The sequence below is a fragment of the Vespa crabro genome, chromosome 23, assembly GCF_910589235.1.
Source record: "Vespa crabro chromosome 23, iyVesCrab1.2, whole genome shotgun sequence".
Lineage (NCBI taxonomy): Eukaryota > Metazoa > Arthropoda > Insecta > Hymenoptera > Vespidae > Vespa > Vespa crabro.
Genome location: NC_060977.1, coordinates 1,910,001 through 1,930,981, shown reverse-complemented (window position 1 = coordinate 1,930,981; position 20,981 = coordinate 1,910,001). Strand labels below are relative to the sequence as shown.

The 20,981-nt window shown below is 32.9% G+C and overlaps 1 protein-coding gene across 2 annotated transcripts in view; it reads left to right on the top strand.

Moving 5' to 3' along the window:
• Positions 1–6,576: 6,576 nt before the first annotated feature.
• The window catches only part of LOC124432080 (immunoglobulin superfamily member 10-like), a 69,754-nt gene continuing 55,349 nt past the window's right edge, over positions 6,577–20,981 (top strand). The window contains exons 1-2 of one of the 2 annotated variants that reach the window (XM_046980631.1): positions 6,577–6,625; positions 7,432–7,829. The gene's annotated coding sequence lies outside the window, so the exon portion shown is untranslated. Of the gene's footprint in view, positions 6,626–6,687; positions 6,768–7,431; positions 7,830–20,981 lie in introns of those variants that run through there. The other variant, XM_046980630.1, reaches the window with a different exon arrangement.

Genomic DNA, 20,981 nt, shown 5'->3' with positions numbered 1-20,981 from the left:
TGTGTGTATTTCTTTTAATAAAAATTTTTAATAATCGTTTTTATATTAAAAAAAAAAAAAAAATAAATAAATAAATCAATCAATCAATCAATCGGAGAATGTGTATTTTTTGTTTTTTGTTTTTGATAAATGATAGACATTTTTTTTTTCTGATTTTCTGACAAATATAAGTATAATGTGTGTGATATAAAAATTCAATTCGATTTTTCTTCTTTCTTTTTTCTTTTCTGTTCTTTTGAAACATACAATATTGTTGATTATTTTCAAGTGAAAAGCATGCATTTACCTTTGACACTTATTTCGCGATATAACTATCGACAGGATAAAGCGTATCAGAAGTGAGCCTCGGAACAATTTTCCTTTCTCAAGTTCGTTTTAAGTCACTTATGCCATACGTGCGAACAAGACTTTTCAGCGACTTTCGTTCGTCCATTTGAAGTCGCAGATAAGTACACTTGAGCGAGAAACTTGTGCAGGGATTGCCGAAGAAAGTTGTTGAGCGAGTGTATGTTGGCGTGCAAAAAACTGGGTCGTTGTATACAATTCACGAAAATCTTGAGAGAATCGTGCTCTCTCTCTCTCTCTCTCTCTCTCTCTCTCAAGGCTTTCGATCGTTGTTCGTTCTAGAAAAAAAAAATATTTCGTAATCAAAAAAAAAGAAAGAAAAAAAAAAAAAAGAAACATTGCAATTTTTCTAACATCACAAGAATCCTATTCATTACTCTCGAATATCATTTTATATTCGTTAGAAAATAACAAGACATATTACAGCGAAACATTTCAAAAAACAAGAACAAAATTGTCACTCGGTAACTCGTTTCTATTGCTTCCCATACGTTAGTAGAAGCCGTAAGAAGGATTTCTATTCGTGTAGTCACGTTGTAAAGAAGAAAAAGAAAAAGAAGAAGAAGAAGAAGAAGAAGAAAAGAGAAAAAGAAAAAAGAAAAAAAAAGGAGGAAGAAAAAGAAGAGAAGGAGAAGACTGAGGAAGATGAGGAGGATGAGGAGGATGAGGAGGAGGAGGAGGAGGATCCGTGAATTGAAGAAATACATAAGAAAACTCGTAGTCTAGTGAGAAACGTTAAGTCGAGTCGACTTTCGCGTCGCTGCACTCGCTTGAATTCAACTTGTAGAATTCGGTGAATAACGGGTAGAGAGGTAGTATCGAGATCCCTCGCATATCGAAGACGTTGCGATCGCACTTCCAAAGTCATTTGGAAGATGGAAGGATCTACGGAGTAGGGGTGTAACGTGGGTGGGATGGGGTAGGGTGGGGTAGGGGCTAGATGGGAATAGGTATAAAAGGTACATCGGAAAGAATGGAAACGCGCGTGTAGGTAGATCAACGAGAAGGAAAGAAGTGCCGTTAGAAAGAGAAAGAGGGAACATTTGGTATACCAGTTAGGTGGAAGAGAAGAAGAAGGAAGAGGAGGAGGTGTTTTCTCCTCTTGGATGTAAATCGTGGTAGAAATTTCAAATGAAAGAAAGATATATATATACATATATGTATGTATGTATGTATCTATGTATGTGGGAGGAGACAGTGAACGAAGGACAAAAAGAGGAAAAAAAAAGTGAAAGAAGGAGAGTTATAAAAGCAAGAGAGAGAGAGAGAGGGGGGGGGGAGGAAGAGTGAAGAGAGAAGGAAAAACTCCTCGACTAGAGGAAGCATTGCGCTCGGTGACGCTTTTCGAGGTGGTTTCTGTCGCACGAACGAAATTGCGGCTGTTTATCTGAGCCAACCGACAGAAATTCCATTTCGTCTCGCGCCTGCATACCGACTCCTCGTGGCGTGGTGCACGCAAACCTTACACACATATACACACGGACACACACATAGATTACTCCATACATACACATAGTTTCTCTTTTACATCGTCGTATAGTAGTATAAAGTGCAAAAGAAATATATACATAAATATATACATAAACATATACATATGTATATATATATATATATGTGCACATATATATACATAAACTATATACGTATGTATATATGTATACATGTGTATCTACGTATGTATTTACATATGTATGTATGTATGTTACGTATGTATCCACAGATCGCTTGAACCGTTGGCACTCTTATTTATTTCATTTCATTGGATAAAACTTTTGCAATACTCATATCGAATTAAATTATACGTTCCCCCTCCCCTTCCCATATGTAACTCTTTAACAATACGAAAACAAACGTTAGATTCGAAATCTAATGTTTGGTTGTAGGGTGTCGATAAATACGATCGATTTTAAAATACTTCGCGCTTTTATATCTGACATGTAATGGACACTTTATCCCTTTTCTCCTTCTCTGTCATCAACAATGGAAATTCTAAAGGGGGAAAAAAAAAAAGAAAAAAAAAAAATACGTAACATATTACGTATAAACGTATTAATGGAAAATTTGCTATTGCTTATTGAAACGATATGTCCAATTTTATTATAATTCGACAGAAATTTAGATAGATATTGATGTTTTCTTCTCAATGTAATTAACTTATTTTTATTAACTTATTTATATCGAACGAATGGATTTATAAAGGATACCGATGTAAATCTAACGAGAATATTCCTGGTACATCTACTCTGTTCTTTTTTTTCATTTTTCATATTTCATATTTGTTTTTTTTTTTTTTTTTTTATTTCCTTCGTTTGTTCGCTTTATTTTTCGATTTTTTTATTTCCTTTCTTTTTCCTTTTTTTTTTTTTTCTTTCTACCTTTATTTTTCATTGTTCGACCTTCCACGTGAATTAAGCGATCATAGATAATTTAGATTTATGACTAACCATGAAGATATGTTTCCATAAACCTCGTACTATCGGTAAGAATGAAACATCAACGTGTTGAAGTTATTAATAAAGCTTTCAACCATGATATTTCTTTTCATTGACAGATTTAAACAAAAGCTTAATGTTATACCGGCAATAGTATTTATTAGAAATAGGTTTGCCCTTACCTTTTATAAATATCATCGATGATTCATATCGACGTACATCGTATATTTGAAAATGTCAAAAAAAAAAAAGAAAAAGAAAAAAAAAAGAAAAACAAAAAGGAATAAAAAAAGAAAAAGAAAGAGAAAAGAAAAACGGATTTAAGCTATTTTTCCGAAGCATTTAAAATTCTCATGAAAACTTGATTACTTAGAAACTTGTGGAAAAGGAAGAAGTTCACCAACTGAGCGTTCGTTCGTTCGTTCGTTCGTTCGTTCGTTCGTTCGTTCGTTCGTTCGTTCGTTCGTTCGTTCGTTCATTCGTTCGTTCTTTCGTTGGTTCGTTCGTTCGTTTGTTCGTTAGTTAGTCAACTTCTTCTTTTGCCCTTTGCGTTCATTAACCGACAAGAAACTTCAAATCCTTTACTATCTTCCTTTCTCTTTTACATCAGAAGAAACGTATTCGCTGACTCGATCGTTACTTACCTATTCAATTCTGTAGTTCCACAATAATCATAAAACGATTATTTTGTTGAGATCTCTCTCTCTCTCTCTCTCTCTCTGTCATTTTCTCTCCTTTTCTTTCTCACTTCCTGTCGGTCTTTCCTCCTTCTTAATTACCTTTCTTATACGTGTCGAAAGTAATTGTAACAATTGAAAACAAGCGATCTTATTGTTAAACTTGTTTTCGTGGTATAAGCACTTGCAGAAAAGCTACTACTATTGTCCAATTCTATTCGAAAAATTCATTATTTCGTATAAAGACAGTGAAAAGGCTATTCGAAACGAAATTCACCGAGTATAATATATCGTTTTCGTGAAAATTGTTTTCAAGATAGAAATATCTCAATTATTACTTTGAAATAGATTACCTTGGGGTGAATTAATAGGTCTTGAATGCTTCGAAAATTCATCTTGATGTAATATTTCAAACAATTATCTTCGTATTCTTCTTCTACTACTTCTTCTACTACTTCTTCTACTACTTCTGCTAGTATTTCTACTACTTCTACTACTACTACTACTTCTTCTTCTTCTTCTTCTTCTTCTTCTTCTTCTTCTTCTTCTTCTTCTTCTTCTTCTTCTTCTTCTTCTTTTATTTGTTCGTGTAACATCTTTTCCAGTAAAAATTTTAATGACTTTTTTCCCTTTCGCGATGTTTCCAATACGGGACGTATTCGACGTTCCCTTTCGAGACGTCTTGTCCGTCAGACAAGTTCATTATTCACCCGCATACTTACAACGTAGATGACAAGGATAAGATGTCTTTGAAGGAGTCTAGCCGGAAGAAGAAGAATAAGAAGAAGAAGAAGAAGAGCCATCAGCGATATTCGACTCGACTATGCAGAGTTTTTTATCGATCCTTTTTTTAATCGATATAGATAGACAAAGATAGATACAGACGGACAAGCCTTTAACAAGTTTCTTTTTTGCCCCTTTCTTCGGTAATTTGCTCTCTCTTGTTCCTTTTTATATATTTTGCGAGATATATACGTGATATTTTTATTTATTTATTTATTTATTTATTTTTATTTTTCTTTTTTTCTTTTTTTTTTTTTTTATCGACAAATACCATCTCTATCTTCGATTCAATGACAACAGATTGTCCTTTTAATTTGATCCTTATAATGAACATTCGTCGAACATGTAACAAACTTACTTCGAATATTCTAGTGTTCTAGCATAGAGTGATTAACTTAGGATGTAAAGTAATACCGGTGATCCTTGAACCGGGTCGATGCGATTACCTTCATCGTAGTTGTAACTGGAAGGCGCGAGGGTTGGCTGGCTACGTTTCTAACCCAATTAAATCGTTGCAAGTGAAATTTCTTTAGAATAGGCATATCATATCGAAGAACGTAACGAGTTTTAGCAAAGTGACAGGATAAATTATTAAACACACACACACACTTACACGCACGCACATACATATACATATATAGAATGTATTTCGTATATTGGTATCGATATCAAATGAGAAAATGTTCTCCTTCGTATTATAAGTCCTACCAAGGAAAGATACATGAAGTAAGAAGATCTTTTAAATTAAATATAATTTAAGTTACTATTCTTTCGTTACTTAAAAAGGATAAATCTTGTTTGTCATCTTTTCAAATAGTATTCCTTTATCCTCTCATCCCGAAGAAAGAATAAGGAGAGTGAATGAGAGAGAGAGAGAGAGAGAGAGAGAGATCATCACTGGTTTGGTTAGTCTGCCTTTTTCCAGAAAAGTTGAACGTTTTTACGGAAGAAGTAAAAGTGGAGCGGAAAAATGGAGTAGCCGTAGGAAGAAGAAAAAGATAAAGAAGATGAAGAAGAAAAAGAAGCAGAAGAAGAAGAAGTTAAGGTACCCGAGTAACGGGAGAATGCATTTACCCTGGCGAGTCAATGAAAGGTCACGAGCGGATTGGCCAGTGAAAGAGTATAGAAAGAGAAAGAGAGATATAGAATAAAAACAGTTGGATCGAAGGACATTAAGAAGTGGGATATGGCGTTAAAGAATTCTCTCGTCGTATACACACGTTACGTACATGTGTGTCTTCTTTTTCCTTAAGAAACGTAAACGTAAACGTGAGAGATCTCGAGAACTAAAAAGTATGCGAACGAAAATAATAATTGTATCGTTGTTACTTATGCGTCGTCGTGTTCCGCAACAACAACAACAACAACAACAACAAAAGAAAAAAGGAAAAGAAAAAGAGAGAACGAAATAAGAAAAAGAAAAAAAAAAAAAAGGAAAAGAATTTCTCTCTTAAGTTACAAATGGACACGAGAAAGTTTTCTTTTGAATCGGTAAATGCATTTGTTCCTTTAGCCTTTGTCGCTCTAGCTGGATTAGAGGAAACTCCGTGAGACAGAAAGAAAGAAAATTAGAAAGAGGACCAAAAATTTTCTAGTACCCTTTTCCCTCTGGCACATTTGTCTCTACTTTATTATTTCCTGTTGAAAAAAAAAAAAAAGGAAAAAAAATGTTGGTCGGTAGAAAATTTCATTCGAAAAAGAGAACATAGGCATACGAGCTTAATGAGTAAGAAAGGAAGAAAAAGAGAGAGAGAGAGAGAGAGAGAGAGACAGAGATAGGACCAGTAAATTACAATAAAAAAAGAATGAGTACGATAAAACGTGGGGTTATCCTTCTCTATTTCTCTCTCTTTCTCTTTCGATATTTTTCGGATCTTAATTGCAGGGAAATGGTGTGTAATGGCGTGAAATATTGGTTAGAAAAAGATGCTGACTCTTGTCGCAACCGAGGAAGCTTTTAATCCGGCGGTGAACCAACGTGAAAATGCTGACCCCATAGATTTCACTGCCAATCCGTTAGAAATGCCGCAAGAGGCTCCGAAAAGAAGGCGTTTCTGAAATAGTAAACGTTAGAACAGAATAAAAGAGATGAGAAGAGAATAGAAGACAAAGGAAAGGATGAAGATAAAAGTGAACATTGATAGAGATAGACGGTGATAGACAGATAAAGAGGAAAATAAGAGAGAGAGAGAGAGAGAGAGAGAGAGAAAGAAAAAGAGAGAGAGATAGGAGTAAGAGAGAACGAAAAGCGCGGGATATGCGCGTCAGGGCCGTAGCTTCGTGTTGGTATTTAGTGGGGCGCAGGCGTCGGAAAATAGGAACGATCCTCAGTCGTCGTGCGAACCCGATACGACGCGCGGCTTCGCTTCACTTCGTTTCGCTTTTCATGTGGAATACTTAAACTCAACTATTCTATAGCAAACTACTTAACTTTCGCGAATATATCCGGCCCCCCCCCCTCTCTTTCTCCCTTTCATCTCGATTACACGAACTTTATATACGATTGTTCGATCGATATCCACTATCGCGAGTATCGACTTTTGAAAACCAATCGGGAAAAAAAGAAGAGAAAAGAAAAGAAGAAGAGAAAAAGAAAAGAAAAGAAAAAAAAAAACAAATATTTTTCCTCGTTTCTCGTGTCTATTATATATTTATTCGTTTTATTTAATCAATTAATTGATTCGATCAATCGATTAATATTTTTTTTCCTTTCTTCTCTTCTTTCTCTTTCATTTTTATTGTTCTATTTTATTCTTCTCTTTTTTTCTTTTTTTTTTTTTATTTCTTTTTTTTTTTTTTTATTTTTTTTTATTTTTTTTTATTTCTTTTAATCATTTTTTTCATTGTTTTACGACGAACGATCGATATTCCTTTTGTCCTTTCATAAAAACGACGAACCTTACTCGCATTAAGATAATTTTATCTCTCTTGCGCTTTTTTTCATTTTTTTTTTATTTTTTTCTTTTTTTTTTATTTTTTTTTTTTTTTATTTCTTTTATTTTTTTTTGATTTCGCTCAAAAAACACTTTTTGATCGTGTACGAGTTGTAACTCGTTATTCCTTTTTTCGTTTTATTTTCTTTTTTTTTTTTTTCTTTTTCTCTTTCAATTCGATACAAACGATCTAATTAAATTGATCGTACTTTCGATGAAAGTGTATATATTAGATAGAACGCGTTGTTGTCAATGTTGCAGGTAATATAATTAATCGTGCGTTGATGGGAAATATACTGTAATTAACTCTTTTCGATAATAGTTTAATCATTTCGTTGCTAAATACGAGTTCGAGTAATTTCAAGTGCGTCGATAATACGAGCCATACCGTATTAATAAATAATTAACGTGAATTCAATCGGATCCATCTTGAAGTAATAGCCGAATAAAAATTAAAACGTTCATTGATCCGATAATGAACGTAATTAGAAAGTAACGCGTTAACGCGTATTCGCCATATCGAAAAAAAAAATCACGTATATGGGACATCGAGCAACAAGGGAGAAAAGGCAAAGGGAACAACGATAATAAGAATAACAAGAGCAACAACTAAGAAGATAACTTATTGATAAGATACAAAAGGAATCATTTGTACGGAGGTAAGCGATCGACGAGTACGTACTCGATAAACGAGTACGTACTTGAAATCTTTAAAAAAAAAAAAAAAAAAAAAAGAAAAAAATAAATAAGTAAATAAAAATAAAAAAAACCGAACTTCGAGTCGCAAAAATTCCTTTTTCTCTGAGATCTCACTTGAATGAAGAGAAATGAAAAAAAAAGAAAAAGAAAGAAAGAAAGAAAGTGAAAAGAAAAAGAAGAAGAGAAAGAGGAAAACTTGAGAGCGAAGTTAAACCACTTTTCCGTGTACTCGACACTTTTCATTCTACAACAATTGCTTAAGTTCGATCGATACCATTATGAGTCCGATAATAACTCGAAGTACGATAAATAAGAATAGGGAAAAGGAAAAGGAAAAAGGGAAAAGATTTAAAATCAAAAACATTTGTTATTGTTGATTCGATCACGCTTACTTATACGATTGTATCAGGTAGATAAAAGTAACCCCTTTTAATCGTTGATAGTTTATCATAGGTGAAATTTTAGCTCGTCATCAAAAAAATGTTGTTAATATTAATAATAATAATAATAATAATAATAATAATAATAATAATAATAATAATAATAATAATAATAATAAAAATAATAATAATAATAATAATAATAATAATAATAATAATACATATATTTCATTACATTTTCTTTTTATTTTATTAATTGCTCAAATCAAAAATAAATAGCATAGAGTGAAATTTTATTCACTAAAGTAATATCTTTTTATGATAGTATTTAAGGGATTAAATTCGACTGATTAACAGCATAGTAAATTACACAGTAGAATCGATTTATGGATACGAAGGAATTGCGAATGAATTCATATGTTCCTTTCTCTCTCTCTCTATATATATATATATATATATATATATATATATATATATATATATATATATATATATATCACTCTATCACTTTTGTTATTAAAGTTTACACCTTGCCAAGTAAGAACATCGGTAATTTGAAGAGATCGAAAATCCTGTCGTCTCAATAGAAGTAGTTCGAAGGCATCAAAGGAAACTTAAGTTGCTTGAGTAAAGAGAGAGAGAGAGAGAGAGAGGGAGAGGGAGAGAGAGAGAGAGAGAGAAAGTTTCAACTTCGACGTAGAAGTTGAATTATGGCTTTTTCATTCCTTCCCTCCCCCTCCCCCTCCAAAGCCCCCACCCTCACTCCTATCCTCATCTTCATCCCCGACTCCCTTTCCTCTTTAAAAGACGTTTAGAATCCTCACGGCACCTAAGGGTCACGCAGAGTGGGGTTGCTCAAGCAGTGTGGCCAAGAAGAAAAATGAAGTGTTCGAGTGTAAGTGGAATGAGGATGAGATATATGAGAAATTATCGATCTCTAAAAAGCAAATATGGGTTCGAAAGGGTAGAGATTCTTTGCCGTGACGTGAAAAGCAAAATGAAAGAACGCCCGTGACAAATTTCTTTCGAACGAGTCACGAGCTAGAAGAAGGAGAAGATGGTGGAGGAAGCGTAGCAGGAGGAGGAGGAGGAGGAGGAGGAGGAGGAGGAGGAGGAGGAGGAGGAGGAGGAGGAAGAGGCAAGCAAGCAAGCAAGGAAAGCACAAGCCAACGTATGCAGATTTATTACTCGTAAGAGAAGAAGAAGTGGAAGCAGTAGAAGAAGAAGAAGAAGAAGGAGAAAAAAAAAGAAGAGATAAAAAATAACTTAGGTAGTCGTGCTTGCCGCCTCCAGAGGTTGCTGGGAGCTATCAAAAACGTTCTTAGTTCGTGGATAAAGACGTCAAGATATATCGCGATGGTACGTTGTAACATCGTAGATTAACGTGGGAATTTTTCTAACGACGTTCCGTACGATACGTGCCATGACTCGAGAGCCAAGAAGAAAATATCTCTCTGCAATTGCTACAGCAACTGCTACTCGCTACTTGCTACTTGCTACTTGCTACTGTAACATGTAACCGTAACTGCTACCGGTACGACGACGAACGAAGCTCAGGGAAAAATAATGGGTAGTCCAATTACGTATGGACCGGTGCCACATTTTCGTTGAAAATAATGTTGAAAGTACCTACCTCGTTACACTAACGAAAGAATAGGAAAAGAAGAACTGCAATCAAGAACTTACTTGTAGATTTTTAATCGTCATAGTAATCAACGAGTTAACTGCCATAGAAATCGTTAACGAAGAGTTCGATATAGTATAAGGGTTAAAAGGAAAAAAAAAAAAAAAAAAAAAAAAAACCTACCACGATTTTCCTCTTCCCTTCTCTAATTATCTCAACTTACTGCGGCACTTTTAATTAGACATTCATTGTACATTTCCGGTCATAAAGTTTACTACCATTACATTCATCGTAATTTAATGAATGAATATTATTTAACGTTCGAATTTTTTATTTTTTATTTTCTTTTTTTCTTGATTCGATTAAATCGACCAATTGTTAAATATTATCTTATCGATTAATATCTTCTTTTATCTGTATGAATAATGAAACAGTATCGTATAATGTTATGTATCGAATGAAATATTTGTTATCTTATGTTCGAATGCACGACAAATGTGGAGTATTTTTTTTTTTTGTATTGAACTTTTTTTTTTATTACTTTATATGTAAATAATGAGAAAGAATATATATCTTAATGAAAATAAATTTCATTATATCTTAATAGACTTCATTATATCTAAATAGATAATAACAGTGATTTTCTTTTTATCGGAATTTTTATATACTTTATTGATCGATTAAATATTTTTCTCTTTCTTTTTCTTTTTTATTTTATTTTTCTTTTTCTTTTTTTTTTTCTTTTTTTTTTCTTTTTTTTTTTTTTTTTTTAATAAATCATTTTAAGAACAAACGTTGTACAAATTTATATTTCTATAGTATTTTCATGTACATATCGACATGAACTCATGTATCCGTTGTAAATTCCATAACGATCGATCCTCAAACCATTTTACGTTACTTGACAGAGAAAAAAGAGGCTGCGAAATATAAATGATTTGACCCGAAAGTGTCGTTCGATTTAATAACCGTCCGACATTCGCTACGTGACTAGATTTCTTTTTCTCTCTCTCTCTCTCTCTCTCTCTCTCTCTCTCTCTTTCACGCACACACAAAAATTCTCTCAACGGGACGATACCAATTGCATCGAACATTCCTTTTAACCAATTTTTAGAAAAAAAAAAAGAAAAAAAAAGAGAGAAAACAAAATAAAATTAAAAAAAGAAAAAAAAACAACTTCTATATTCTCTTTTATATACCAATTGTCTCATTAAACAAAAGTATCTTAGGAAATTCATTGAAATTCACGAAAAACAAATCGTACAACGAGTAACATTTTAATAATCATACTCTTTGTGAATTCTCGTCTCATTTGAAATTGCAATCAAGAAAGAGATAGGAGATAGCAATAGAAATAGAGATAGAGAGAGAGAGAGAGAGAGAGAAAATGTGGGTGCGTTATTTAGTATTTGTATATATATATATATATATATATATAAGTATTATCTTCATGTAAGTTACGCGAGGAAACATTCGTCAACATGCAAATGCAACGTGTGCAAATTTCACTTGTACGGTGTTATGTGAAATCGCCCGACGACATTTTACATGAGAAATGTTCCAACGTAGGTAAGAGAGAAATCTATAATATTCATGTTGCTCGAACGATGATGCATAAGCTATGTGAAATAAGAAAAAAAAAAAAGAGAGATAAAGAGATTGAATTCGAATCAGTATCATTTTCGGCGTAAAAGCAGGACAAAGCTAAAACGTAAAATAAATAGGGTTTCTAAACCCTTCACATATCCTCCTTTACCCCCACCCTCCCCCCCTTATCCCTTCGTCAATTTTCATTGGATATTCGCTCGAGTAACGTACATTCAACAGCCATCATCGGTTGAGTAATCCCTTCTAACGCTATCGTTCGTCTCTCGTCATGGAAAACGAGAGACGCAAAGTAAACAGCTTAATTCTCCGTCCATCTTCCTTAGAATTTAATTATACGGTGAATTCGCCTCGACCGCGAACTATTGCTATTTTCATCATTTAAAAGGAGCAACTATTCTCTCTCTCTCTCTCTCTCTCTCTCTCTCTCTCTCTCTCACTCTCTCTTTGATACTGTACTTATTAAGTGCAGAAGATTAATCAGTCTTCTTTATTTAAGAACAAAAGTGAACGATAATTGTCTCAACAGATTTTTGCATTATACGGAAATATATGCGATGGATTTGTTAGAAAATCTACTGAAAAAAAAAAAAAAAAAAAGGAAAATCTTTTTATTATATCGCAATCAAATATTAATAATTTAAACGATAAGAGTGATTTAAAGCGGGTATATAAATTATGATAAAAATTCGTACCGGCAACGTGCACCGTATGAAAGTATGAAAAATATATTTTTCCTGAGAATTTTGTTTATTCTTTATGTAATATCCAAATATAAATATTTTGAAATGAAAAAAATTGTTAAAATAAGTATATAAATTATGATAAAAATTCGTACCGACAACGTGCATCGTACGAAATTATGAAAAAATATTTACTTCTGGCAACAAATTCTTTTTCATTATATCAAAGTAAAAATATTTCAAATAATAATTGAGCGAAGTAATAAGTATAAATAAATAAGTAAATAAATAAATAAAAAAACAGATAAAAAACAGAAACATAACAAAAATATATGTTATGTCCTACGTAAACGTGGGACATTATTTTATACTCACAAGAGATTCTGATATCTACAAAGAAAAAATAAGAAACATATATTTTTTACGAATATTTAAACGAATATTTATTTCCAATGTTTTGCAATAAAAAAAAAAAAAAAAAAAAAAAAAAAAAAAAAAAAAAAAAAAATTCAAAAATAAATAAATAATGAATAAATAAATACAAGAATAAAACAAATTCTAAAGTAAATTCTAAAGTATATAATAGATTTTATTTCAATCGATCATTTTTATAAGTGATTCATTTTTCATCTAAACATATACGATAATAATTAATAGCAATTAATTAATTTCTCAAAATAATAAATATATAATAAAAGTCGAAGATATATTTTTTTGTAACTAGAATATATGTATATATATATATATATATATATATATATATATATATATTCTAGTTACAAAAAAAAATTATTCTAGTCACATCTGCGTCGACTTTCAAAATCCTTGAATTTTGGATATCTAGCAGTTTTCTCGCGAAGACGAAGAAAACACACGATCAGAAAGTCGGAACACCGGAGGAAAGATAGAGAGAGAGAGAAAAAAAACAGAAAAAGGAAAGAAAGAAGAAAAGAAAGAAAAAGAAAGAGTTTGTGAAAACAAAACATGGAGGGTCCACGGAAATCTTGTGGATCTTGCTCGCATTACTTTTTCTCTTCTTTTTCTTCTTCTTCTTCTTCTTCTTTTTCTTCTTCTTCTTCTTCTTCTTCTTCTTGAAACGGCCAGTCGGAGTTTAGAACGTGGCGACCGCAGTTAGAGGATAACTCGACCATAGGAAATTTGAATATAAAACTCCAGACGAGAGCCTTTTCCTTTTCCTATTCTTTTCTTTCCTATTCTTTCCTATTTTTTTTTTCTTTTCTTTTCTTTTTTTTCTTTTCTTTTTCGTCTTTTTCATCTGATGTCGACCTTACTCCCCCACCTCTATTCCACCCACCCACCCACCCACCCACCCTCCTCCCCCTACTAGTCTTTCCTTTTTCTCTTTCTTTCTTTTCTCTCTTTCTTACTTTTTCAACCTTCTATGCAACGCAAAGAAATGCAAGTTTTGCAGTTGGAAAAGTCGTAAAGAGTCGTGACTCTCTATCTCTCTCTCTCCCCCTCTCCCCCCTCCCCCCACCCATCCCTTCCCTTCACTCAAAAAGAATCGCACACTCGACGTCTCGACATCTGCGCTCCGAATTGCGTTCCTTTTCCGTCTTCTGTCTTATACACCCCCGTCCCGTACCCTTCATCTAGTCACACCAACTAACTTCTCTCTCACTCTTTCATTCTCTCTCTCTCTCTCTCTCTCTCTCTCTCTCTCTCTCTCTCTCTCTATCACCTCTCACCTCTCTTTCGTGAGTTAACTCGATGAATATTCGTCGAGATTTTTCGTTTCTTCGTTAGAAATTCACCGTTAAAATGACGTACCGACGTTTGAATTTATTCGTAATATAAATATTTCTATACGTCGTTAGAATTCGTTTGAATGAATCGCCCATTAGGATAAGAAAAATGAAATCAGATCGATCCCCTTTCCTCGGATTTAACGTAATACCTTTTAAGTTCATCGAATTGTTTCAAAAGAGCCAAATGGAGAATAACAACTTTGCACGTACCTCCCCATTCATTTTCTGAACTTGTACGAATCCCCCACAACTATGCGTGCCGTAGTATCTCCCTCCTTTCCTCCCCCATTTCTCTTCCCCTCCTTCCAGCAAGTTGCTGTACTAACTCGTCGTTTCCTGCCGGAGGACTCCTCATTTGTCCAATAATCCACGAAGTGGAATATTCCATTTCCTCGAGTTTCACACTTCTCTCTATCTCTATCTCTATCTATATCTATATCTATATCTATATCTATATCTATCTCTATCTCTATCTCTCTCTCCCCCCCCCCTCTCTCTCTCCCCCCTCTCTCTCTCTCTACTCTCTACTCTCTCTATTCTCTCTCTCTCTCTCTCTCTCTCTCTCTCTCTCTCTCTCTCTCTCTCTCTCTCTCTCTCTCTTGAGCCGCGAACAAGGCTGGTCCAAACGCAGTACAGGTTATCCCTTAGCTCAGCCACACCAAAACGAGATCCTTTCTAATAGAAGAAGGGTATATACTAGAGAATCTAGATCGTATACCCCCACATGGTATCCTCAATGGACTATCTTCCACAGTCACTGACCGACTATCCAAAAACCACACCGTTGGGAGAACTATGTCCTAGATAACACTCTTCGATCTTCCCGTGAATGAGAATCGATCCTATCGCAGCTTTGAAGCTTCGACGTTTAATAAACGAGAACCTCTACGAAAACTTCTTCTTCGTCTTCTTCTTCTTCTTTTTCTTCTTCTTCTTCTTCTTCTTCTTCTTCTTCTTCCTCTTTTGCTTCTGCTTCTGCTTATGCTTTAAAATATTTTCCCTTCGAGGTAACGAAATTGGAAGGAGATAAATGAGAATTTTCATCGAATGAATAATATTCTTTTGCATAGTTTCTTTTAAAGAAATAACTTTCCTCACGTTATATTCTTGTTTCGGAACGTTAACGATAATAATGATAATGGATCCGCATAAAACGTTCATACGTTACTACTCATAAACGACGTTATCACCCTTTCGATCTATTATAGGGATATACGGAACAAATGGTAGGCCACCACGTACCCCCTCCCCCGCCCCCTTCCTCGTCCCTTTCCCACCCTACGTACGAAACTTTTCCAATCCCTAAGGAAGAAAGGTAAAAAGAATCGGAGATTTTTATCTTTCTCAAACGATTACCATAAATAGTTTACGGACGATCATATATTATATATATATATATATATATATATATATATATATATATACATGTGCCTTAATAAGATTCTTTTTTTCTTTTCTTCACGTAATAAGTAATAAGTTAAGATAAATTTACATTTATCTTACTCGAGCAAAACTGATATCGCGCTAAAGAAACAAGACTAACCAAGCGTTAACCCAATATCTAGGTAAATGTAAATTTATCAAAGTCTCGCGAAACCTACTGGATGGAATTTACTCAAAGTCGAAGCGTCGATTCTACGACGTACCTTATTACAGGTACTGGATCAATGTCCTGCTAACTCAGCACACGGATCCCATAGTAAATATCTTCGTGGTCCATTACGTGGAACATCCTCGCGTTGGTTCTCGTAAATGGAAATAAACCATGTGTGTACGGTTGACCTATCTACTTTTTTACGAGGAGATATTCAGCAGTTTATTTACTAATTTATTTTCTTCCCTACAAAGAAAAAAAAGAAAAGAAAAAGAAAAAAGAAAAGAAGAAGAATTGGAATGGTACATTCCAGTAACCATTGTTACGAATTCATTTGTAAAAATTTTCTCATATATTAAAACGTATACACACGTTAATGCGATTACATTGATAGATCTATATATGTGTACATATCTATGTTAACTTTTCATCGTTATGATCAAAGTAACTTTTTATAATATTATTTATTTATTACTTTGATCACCGATCCGATTTATCTGATAGGATTCCCAAAAGAAAAGGTAAATCTCTGAATCGATTTAACTGGGTCATGAATGATATATTTTAAATCCATATATGTAATTTATTTCGTTATCTCTGAAAGTCCATAACCGAATTAGTTCAATGTAATATTTGATAATCTTACTGATATGCTGAAATAACACGATACAGATTATACAGATTATATATATATATATATATGTGTGTGTGTGTGTGTGTGTGTGTGTATGTGTGTGTGTGTGTTGATACTTTGATTAACTTTCGATCTTTCATCGCAATTATCAGAGAGAAACCTTCCCCAGAAATTAGAAGTACGATGCATAAAATATAAGATGATATCTATTGAAACAATGAAAGAACGCGATCGTGATCGTAAGAGTTTGATCAACATGCTAAAATACATGGTAGAGAAAGATGGAGAATGGAAAGTTCCAAATAGAACTTTGTGTTCACGGAGGGAGTTAACCATGACGATCATTAGCATAGCTGGGGGGTGAGTTTCGGTTAATTCCGTGGTTAGCACCCAGTGCCACCTCGTTACGGGCACCCTCCAAAGTGCTTCCCCATTTTCGGAGAGTCCTCGGGGACTTCGCGTACTTTTACTGGATGCGTATCGTCCTGTGGCAACTTAAATGGAACCAACTCGATATACATATGTATTTTGGTATATCTATGTAGTTACGTGAATACATATGTATCGTTAACCAACCCCATTACCTTCAACTTTAGACCTGGGACCATTTTCCTTTTTCAACTTCCACGTACCTTCATATTTCTTTTTATATCCTTTTTTTTAACACTTATTTCTTCTTTTTTCCCTTTTTTTTTTTTTTAATTTCTGTCGCTCTCTCTCTCTCTCTCTCTCTCTCTCTCACTCTCCTTCTCTCTTTCTTTTTCTCTTCCCAATTCATTCGAGATATTCGATATTTTGGGAAATTTTATAAATTTCTTATAAATTATTATTTGACGTTTAAGATGATATAAGTTAATGTTAATATAAGTGGTTTGAAAATAATTCTAGATATGTTTTATATAGATATATTAGATCCAGAAATTGGAGTAGATCGAACTCAAAGTTCAAACTGTACTTGTATATTTGCTATGCGGGTAGCAAGTAAACATAGATCGTACTGTTATAGCTAACCATACCAAGACATATATACTTAGACGTAATTGGATATATATATATATATATATATATATATATATATACATATATATATATATATATATCCAGAATGTATTCATCCTTCTTTCATATTCTGAAACAAAGAAATTGAAAATAAAAAAAATCCTCGAAGAAATAATCATTGAATCTTATTATTCGAATGTATTTTCATAAATTCTCGTCAAAATTTACGGATATGATAGGTAGAAAGGAAGAATGCTTTAGGATATCATCGAAAAGGAAAATAAATGAAAATTTCACAGATGTTACGTCGAGGAACGGACACGTACGTGAATACATACGTACGTACATACGTATAATCTACGATGTTTCCAATTACAGTTGGTCAGAATTTCGTTAACAAGTCGGAGCATATTCCGTACATCTGTTCACCGTGAGGATCTCTATGTGACGTCAAGCTGACCTTATTAGAAATTCCGCTTGTATCTAGGTAACCAATGAAATCAGCAACAACGATCACCACTACCGTCTGTGTGTCATACCTTTTCTATTGCTATTGCATCTCTACGTCCGACTTATCATACGTATCGTATAATTTTTAACAAATATAATATATTTATTCAATTAATTTTAATTAATCGAATAATTTTAATTGTTGAATATATTTCTATTATTAATTATATGTTGATTGTATTTATATTATGATTATATATTTATAAATATATATATTTAAATAGAGTGTTCTATTATTATATTATATAAGATTAATTATTGCTATTGATTAAACTTAATATCGTGTTAATAAAATTAAATCTATGTAATTTTCTATCATTTTCTATTTTAGAATTACATTGATATAGTAAAATACATTGATACAAATTGCAGCAACGCTGACGGAAATAGTCCATCATTAGAGCGTAAAGTAGCTTCGTAGGAAGTTCTCGAAGTAAGCAGCTTTTTACAATTTCCATTCGATTTCACATCGTTAGATACAAATATCAAAATCATTAATTGTAACGTCATACATAGTGGTGATTTAAAACTTTTTAAATGATAATAAAAATCAATTACTTTATAGATTCATTTTTTTCTTCTTTTATTTTTTTTTTTTTTTTTTTTTTTATTTGTTCAGATTCGTTATTTATAATAACGACGTTAGATCGATCTAATTCACTCGATTTATATTAAAAAATTTATGATACTTGCGAATATACATACACATTGATAAATTGTTGTTGCATTATCGCAGATGAAATTGATTGGTACATCATTATCGAATAAAACTTTCTAGGATATTCCGGGATTGAATTAGCTCGTTAAATTTTTTTATTTCATTTCATTTTTATCTTTCGATAGAAATTTTAGAATCGACAATGGCAATATTGATTCAAAAAAAATCTCTTCTCTGGATGATCGTAAAAAGTCGTTTACTTTTCGGATTAATTCTTTTTTCTTTTTTTTTTTTTTTTTCTTTTTTTGTGTGTTTTGTATTTTTTCTTTTCGAATTTTAAAACTACAAAACTTGGCTACTTGGGAATCAAGGCTTATTGAACTTTTGAACTAGGACTATATTTCTTTGCAAGGGATGATTTGGATTTGTCGTTATCGTGAATCATCACGACGATTAGATCGAGATGTTTAAAATGGATTGATTACATCTCGATCTAATTCACGATGCTAATAAACATATATATATGTATGTATATATATATATATATTGATAAACGTCGGGGCTATTTCAGACGGGAAATGATTAGTTCGTCATTATCGAATAACGGTTCATAGGAAATCCTGGAAGTAAACTGGTTTGTAACCGGTAATCCTGCGGGATTGAGCTCGTCTCGTATAGTACGTTTGTCCATCTCGATAATGGATATCGAGTCAGGATACACAAAGCGTTCAATGACCGTTCGTGGCACGTTACGTGGAAAGAGGAATAGAAGACTCGTACTGTTGAAGAAGAAGAGGCGAAGAGGAGAGAGAAAATAGTACACCCTATACGATCGCTAACCAAGCGAATCATCGATAGACCTGGATCGATCGTTCGATCGATCGGTCGATCGATCGATCGATCGTGATGTATCGTGTTGGACGTTCGTCCGATGTCCGTTTGGTGAGCATTTTTAAAAACGAACTTTCGAATAATTCGTCGGGCCGGGTAAAAAAAAAAGAAGAGAAAAAAAAATCCCTCGCCCGCCATTTTTCTAAACCTTACAATCAATCGATTCGAGTGAAAATCAGGGATTTTTGTTTTTTCTCGTTTCTTTTTTCTTTTGTTTTTCTTTTCTTTTTTTTTTTCTTTTTTTTTTTTCCTTTTTTTTCTTTTTTTTTTTTTTTTGTTCTTTCCTCCTTTGTTCTTTCGTCTCCATATATTATCTCGAAAATAATGCCGAAAATAAATTTTCTCTTCGCGAAATTCGTCGCGATTGCATATTGACAGCGTATAATTTTAACGAGAAATTTATTAGATATTCGACGGTAGTGTTTGTATACGTATGTATATATATATGTATGTATGTATATGTATGATATATACCTATCTATCGTTTACCGATGCAAAGTAAAATTCGAATCCTCCATTCGATAGAAAACTATCCCAATGCGGATTATCGAAGTCGATCTAAATTAGAGTCTTTATCGCATGTCGGAGTTTAAAGAACGTCATTTCTTATGTGATTTTTTTTTCTTTTTTTTCTCTCTCTCTCTCTCTCTCTCTCTCTCACTCTCCCTCTCCCTCTATAGCCAGCTTAGTCCGGTAGTATCTAAGGTAGTACCCAAGTTTCAACTGCGAGTTACTTTGAAATAGCCACTTTGAACGTAACTCTTCTTTTACATAGCCACGATAAAACTCGAAAGTAGTATGATAATCAGATGCAAATGATCAGTACCAAGTGCCCAACGTTTCAATTTGCAACGCAACTTTCTTAACAATCATCATATATATGCTTTAGAAGAAAATAGTTTAATTGATGATCGTTAGAAACATTAAAAAACGAAGCGAACATCAGTTCTTTTTATATAATTACAACGTAACTTTTTTAACAACTCATTTGCATTCTCTCTCTCTCTCTCTCTCTCTTTCTTTCTCTCTATCTCTATCTATCTATCTATCTCGTTAAAATCCTTTCGAATATCATATTTTTCATTTTTTGTTGTCGTTGTAATGGTTATTTATATGAAAGAGATAAGAATAAAAATAAAAATAAATTATCATTCTACTCGTTCGTTAAAATATAGTTCATTGAAAAAAGGCTTATTATGTTTCTTGTTATTTTTTTGTTTTTCTTCTTCTTCTTCTTCTTCTTCTTCTTCTTTCCTTTTATTATTTTCTTCTTTTCTTCTTCTTTTCTTTTATTATTTTCTTTTTCTTTTCTTTTTTTATCAAGATTTAAGAAAATATTTATTTATGTTGCGCACACATACGCGTGCGTTTCCTCTTATAAAATGTAATTTGGCGAAATGGTTGGTCGTAGTTGCTCGTTATCGTGGCAAGCTGTTGCACTACGGTTAAGAGGCTGTGATTCGAGTCGTACGGTAAACTCGCTACACAATAATGTTCATTTTTATGTTTGCCGTATTATTATCTTGCGGTTAACAAGTAGCATAACATGGTATAACATAATAAAGTAAAAATATGTATTTCACTTTAGTTGAACTATTAAACTTTATCACGAAATTCTATTTTAATTAATCCATCTTACTTGTTAAGTAGAAAACAAAAAGAAGAAGAAGAAGAAAAAAAAATAGAAGATATGAATAAATTGTATAGAATATGAATGAATGAATTGAATATTAATGAATTTGAATAGAAATGCATTATTGCTTCG